The sequence below is a fragment of the Ictalurus punctatus genome, unplaced genomic scaffold (assembly GCF_001660625.3).
Source record: "Ictalurus punctatus breed USDA103 unplaced genomic scaffold, Coco_2.0 Super-Scaffold_100046, whole genome shotgun sequence".
In the NCBI taxonomy this organism is placed as follows: domain Eukaryota; kingdom Metazoa; phylum Chordata; class Actinopteri; order Siluriformes; family Ictaluridae; genus Ictalurus; species Ictalurus punctatus.
In genome coordinates this window covers 3173133-3178102 of record NW_026521087.1, presented here as the reverse complement: position 1 = coordinate 3178102, position 4970 = coordinate 3173133, and positions in this window count along the sequence as shown.

Sequence of the window (4970 nt, the reverse complement as noted above, 5' to 3'; positions counted from 1 at the left end):
ATATATATATATAAATAAAACACACACACACTATGAATAAATATTAAAGTAAATAAAAAGATGTACAGTATTTCGCAAAAAAGTGAGTACACCCCTCACATTTTTGTAAATATTTGATATCTTTTCATGTGACAACACTGAAGAAATGACACTTTGCTACAATGTAAAGTAGTGAGTGTACAGCTTGTGTAACAGTGTAAATTTGCTGTCCCCTCAAAATAACTCAACACACAGCCATTAATGTCTAAACCGCTGACAACAAAAGTGAGTACATCCCCAAGTAAAAATGTCCAAATCGGGTCCAATTAGCCATTTTCCCTCCCCGGTGTCATGTGACTTGTTAGTGTTACAAGGTCTCAGGTGTGAATGGGGAGCAGGTGTGTTAAATTTGGTGTCATCGCTCTCACACTCCCTCATACTGGTCACTGGAAGTTCAACATGGCACCTCATGGCAAAGAACTCTCTGAGGATGTGAAAAAAAGAATTGTTGCTCTACATAAAGATGGCCTAGGCTATAAGAAGATTTCCAAGACCCTGACACTGAGCTGCAGCACGGTGGCCAAGACCATAAGCAGTTTAACAGGACAGGTTCCACTCAGAACAGGCCTCGCCATGGTCCATCAAAGAAGAAGTTGATTGCACGTGCTCAGCGTCATATCCAGAGGTTGTCTTTGGGAAATAGATGTATGAGTGCTGCCAAATCTCTTGGCCATGCTAGAAAAATCTATTTCTCCACCTTAATAGGAGACAACAAAAACAATTCTAGATTCCTTTTCAACACAGTAGCAAAATTAACTAGGAATAAAACCACTACAGAGAGAAACACTCAATCATTACATAGCAGTGAAGATTTCATGAAATTTTTCAATGATAAGGTTGAAAATATTAGACGTGAAATACAGGCCATTAAATTAAAACTGGACAGTACTGTAACAAACCCATTACATGACAGTGTAGCAATATCAGATCAATGTTTAGAGTGTTTTGCTCCGCTTAGAGAGACCGAACTCACTACATTAATCTCTTCAGCCAATTCATCAACTTGCATTCTAGATCCCGTACCTACATGTTTGTTTAAACAGATTGGTCCAGTAGTAATTGAGCCACTTCTAAATATAATCAATTCTTCCCTAAGCAGTGGCTATGTACCTAAATCACTTAAATTAGCAGTTATTAAACCCTTGATTAAAAAACCTGATCTTGACCCGTCTCAATTGTCCAGCTATAGACCAATATCAAATCTCCCCTTCATCTCTAAGATTTTAGAAAAGGTTGTAGCAAAGCAGTTATGCTCGTACTTGGATAGGAATAACATTCATGAAATGTATCAGTCAGGATTTAGACCTCATCATAGCACAGAGACAGCGTTAGTTAAAGTAGTAAATGACCTTCTACTGACCTCTGATCAGGGTTGTGTCTCGCTGCTTGTGTTACTCGACCTTAGTGCAGCTTTTGATACTATAGATCACACTATTCTCCTTGATAGATTAGAAAATGTTGTTGGTATTAAGGGAACAGTCCTCTCCTGGCTCAGGTCTTATCTGACCGATCGTTATCAGTTCGTAGATGTAAATGGTGAATTCTCCATGTGTACTGAGGTTACTTTTGGAGTTCCACAGGGTTCTGTTTTAGGCCCACTGCTCTTTACTTTATATATGCTACCCCTAGGTCAAATTATTCGTAAACATGGAATTAGCTTCCACTGTTATGCTGATGATACACAGTTGTATGTTTCAGCGAAGCCAGAGGACAGACAGAAGCTTAGTAAAGTTGAGGATTGTGTAAAGGACATTAGACATTGGATGTTAATTAACTTCCTTCTGCTTAATTCTGATAAAACAGAAATACTTTTATTAGGCCCATGTGTAGCTAGAAGTATCCTTTCTGATCACATGGTTACTCTGGATGGTCTTTCTGTTTCATCATGTGCAGCAGTTAAAGACCTTGGAGTGATTATTGACTCCAGCCTATCATTTGATGCTCATGTAGATAATATTACTAGGATAGCCTTCTTTCATCTCAGAAATATTTCTAAAATAAGAAACATATTGTCACTACATGATGCGGAAATACTAGTTCATGCATTCGTCACCTCTAGATTAGATTACTGTAATGCCTTACTGTCTGGATGTTCCAGTAGGAATATAAATAAGCTCCAATTAGTCCAGAATGCAGCTGCTAGAGTCCTAACTAGAACTAGAAGATACGACCATATCACACCGATATTATCAATACTGCATTGGCTCCCAGTAAAATCTCGCATTAATTATAAAATACTCTTATTAACCTATAAAGCACTAAACGGTCTCGCGCCACAATATCTAATGGACCTTTTGGTTTTCTATGATCCGCCACGCCTACTTAGGTCAAAAGATGCAGGCTATCTGACGGTACCTCGAATAGTGAAGGCTACAGCAGGGGGAAGAGCTTTCTCTTATAGAGCCCCACAGTTATGGAACAGTCTTCCTATTAGTGTTCGGGACTCAGACACAGTCTCAGTGTCTAAGCTTAAAACGTATTTGTTTACTCAAGCCTACCCTGACTAGATTCTGTTCTACTTTCTCCCTCTCTCCTTTCGCCGAGCCCCACACGAATTTATGGAGATACTAGAGATCCAGATCCTTTCTGCCTCTGGATGGAGCTCAAATCTTCTTTAATTCCAGACTGCTGGGACTACGGCTGCTCTTAACGCCATACAGACTTCATATAAATCCATAATGAACTTTTTCACACTATCTGTTGTTACCCAGATGAGGATGGGTTCCCTTCTGAGTCGGGTTCCTCTCAAGGTTTCTTCCTCTTAAAACATCTTAGGGAGTTTTTCCTTGCCACCGTCGCCACTCAGTGGCTTGCTCAGTTGGGATAAATTCACACCTTTAATATCTGTATACCGTGTTGATATTTCTGTAAAGCTGCTTTGAGACAATGTCTATTGTAAAAAGCGCTATACAAATAAAATTGAATTGAATTGAATGTAAGGAATAAACATGCGGTTAAACGAGCTTCATTTTGGTAAAATGTTAATATGATGATGTGTTTGACCTTATATACAGCCACAATACCAACTGTAACAGTGTTGACAGGTTTTTATATCCTGAAAAGTAACAGTGTGTCATATGAGGTTTCCACTTGAGAGTGACATGTACAGTGTCCTCCACTAATATTGGCACCCTTGGTAAATATGAGCAAAGAAGAAAACCTTTTGTTCAAAAAAAATTCACAAAAATACTCTGCTCCCATGGATAAACAATTGCAAACACCACAAGTTTATAAAAAAATATTTGTTAAATGAGTGTACAACAATCATTGGCACCCCTATGAATCCATGAGAAATGTATTTGAAGTATATTCCTCTTGATATTTTACTTTTTTGTACACTTGGGAAACTAGGAACAGGACATTGTTCAACCATTACTTCCTGTTTCACATAGGTAATGCATAAGCCAAATTCTCTTACTCATTCAGAACAATAAGTGAGGCCAAGATATATTCAGTGGTGCTTGAAGGTTTATGAACCCTTCAGAATTATATATATATATATATATGAATAAAGATGACCCAAAACATCAGATTTTTACACAAGTCCTAAAAGTAGACCAAGAGATCCCAATTAAACAAACGAGACAAAATGATAATATTTGATCACAGACAGATTGTGCACAAATGGAGGAAATTCAAGACCATCATTACCCTCCCCAGAAGATATCAACCAACAAAGATCACTCCAAGAGCAAGACAAGTAGTAGTCTGTAAGGTCATAAAGGAGCCAGGGTAACATCTATGCAACTAAAGGCCTCTCTCTCACTGTAGTGAAGGTAAGGGTTCTGTTTAGTTTGACTTACCTAGGGCTGCTCCTATCACACAAACCACTGAAGTGAATAGCATGGGGGTGGTATTTGAAGTTAACACAGGCTGTGGAGTGATCATCAGTAAAGATCAACATTCAAACATCAAAGATTCAACATTCAAAGATGTGTGTGTTGGGGGGGGGGGTCGCGCTACGGAAATCATTTGTTGCCTCAGCTGGTAAATACAGTAGCAAATGTACCAGGTCATAAATTGGCTAACGTATTGGAGAGACAATCCGAGGTGTTCAAAGAAGAGTTGGGTCCACTGCTGGAGAGAGAACTCCAGAGGCTGGTGGAAGACAAGATCATTGAACCAATGCAGTTTGCAGAGTGGGCAGCTCCCATTGTTCCAGTCAGGAAACTGATGGTTCTACCCCAATTTGTAGGGATTATAAATTCACAGTAAATCCAGCTCTAGTGTGGAGCAGTATCCAATGCCCAAGGTAGAAGATTTATTTGCTCAGTCGGCAGGAGGAAAGAATTTCCAAACAGGACATGACCCATACGCATCAGAAGATAATGCTGCACAAAAATTCCAATAAGTATGTTACAATCAACATGCACAAGGGATTATGTACTTACAACAGGCCAACATTTGGAGTTGCTTCAAGTCCAGCGATCTTCCAGTGCACAATAGAAGGGATTCTGCAAGACATCACACACGTCACAGTTTATCTGGATGGCATTTTAGTCTCAGGGGCTAATGAACATCTGCAGAACTTGGATGAGGTACTGAGTAGGATAGAAAAGAGTGGACTGAGACAAAGAAGGAGCAAGTGCGAGTTCATGGGAGAAGTAGAGGTATTTTTAGGTCACAAAATTAATGCCATAGGATTACAGTCGAAAGACAGGTCCTATATTATGTTTGAGACAGCTGGCATTGTAGCCGTGAAATCAGCTAACATTATGCTCCATGTAATGTTTGCGATATCCAGTTATTTGTTAAACGCTAACGCATTGCAATGTTATAAACTACCTCCTAATGGACCACCATGCATTGCCATTCAGCCCGTGTCCTGTCAGGTAAATGTAGCCTCATGTCACTAATAATTATTCACATGTTCATGCTTTTAATAAATCTTTTTATCCTGACACCGTATCAGTGAATTTAAACTAATGCTT